Raw genomic sequence first — 1120 nt, forward strand, 5'->3', positions numbered from 1 at the left:
AAATCGACAAACGTATCGCTGAGCATTGTCGACACCCACCGGAGCTTCCAACCAAATTTATCCGTTAGCATACTAACCAGGAAAACAGAATCACATTTAGCTGTTCCATTTGGCAGTCGCATTCGGCATACACTGCATAACCATCCGAATCGAATTTATGTTGGCGACCGTAAAAAAGTTTTTTTAACTTTTACATGGAAACCTTTGCGTCAAGTCGTGCCTTGTATCGCATAACACTGTCATTTTGATTAACTTTCTTGGCGAAGACCCATATGTATCCAATTATGCGATCGTTCTTCCATCTTGGCATTAATATCGATGTTTGATGCTGCTCATGATCACTTTTATTCATTTGGACGTCAGTGACTGGTTCTTCGACAGTTTCCATAGGTGTGGCTGTCGATCTACTTGACTTTGAACATAAAAGTCAACACTTTTTTCATCACTTTGATTGTCGCTTCTCTCTGTAGCACATACGCGCCGTATTTTCCGCCTACTTTTTTTTCGCGCTCATCTGACCTCATAAAGCGCGTTACTTTAAGATTAGCATTTACCAAATCAAACACGTGATAATCCTTGACATGATCCGCATTACCTTAGAACATTTTTTGAAAGTCTTGGGTTTGAGCTCTGTTTTCTTTGCATCCTGACATAATCGTAACCCCACGATTTAAACACACGTAAGTGTGATACATCCGAGGCGCTTCCTTTTAAACGTCGACTCATTTGGCGCGATGTTACAATGGGCTTTGTTCGTCGAGCGCCTATATACCCATCTACTGTTTTCACTGCTTCCTTTTACCATCTAGTTGAAATGTATTGAAATGAGCGTACTCCAAGCGTTTATAAAAACAGTCCTGTTCATGCGCTATCTTGCTGAGGGCTATATAAGCGATTCCGCTTCAACGACACACCTCTACCACCGTTTGCTTTCAGATTATGTTTTGCTGTGGGATCTTAAGCGTTTGATCCCCCATAGATTTTTGTAGAGAATTCCGAATTCTACGAAGCTGTCAGATACATTATTATTAATCTTGGCTAAGCAAATCGCAACGTATCGTGAAAATTATCCGCAAAGTTTGATAGAGTTTGCACCTCCCTTCCTCGTTGGGTCCATCAT

This window comes from Plasmopara halstedii (assembly GCF_900000015.1).
Source record: "Plasmopara halstedii genome assembly, contig: Scaffold_2956, whole genome shotgun sequence".
In the NCBI taxonomy this organism is placed as follows: domain Eukaryota; phylum Oomycota; class Peronosporomycetes; order Peronosporales; family Peronosporaceae; genus Plasmopara; species Plasmopara halstedii.